Here is a 225-nt window from a genome sequence, read left to right as displayed (position 1 = left end):
GTCTCAGGTTACATATGTAACCATGGTTCCCTGAGTAGGGAACGAGACACTGCGTCCTCTAGGGGTCGCTATGGGGAACGCCTCGTCGTGACCCGTGTCTGAAGCATACATTCAAAAAACACCAACAGCACGTTGGCTGGCGACAGCCCATGACATCACTACCGGTGCGACTATTAGTACCGAGTGGAGCCCAAGGTACCGGGGTCTAACCAACTCAGAGAAAGG

Source organism: Sinocyclocheilus anshuiensis, unplaced genomic scaffold (assembly GCF_001515605.1).
Source record: "Sinocyclocheilus anshuiensis isolate Anshui unplaced genomic scaffold, SAMN03320099.WGS_v1.1 scaffold687, whole genome shotgun sequence".
Classification (NCBI taxonomy): Eukaryota; Metazoa; Chordata; class Actinopteri; order Cypriniformes; family Cyprinidae; genus Sinocyclocheilus; species Sinocyclocheilus anshuiensis.
The sequence above is the reverse complement of the archived record's forward strand: the minus strand, read 5'-3'. Positions refer to the sequence as shown.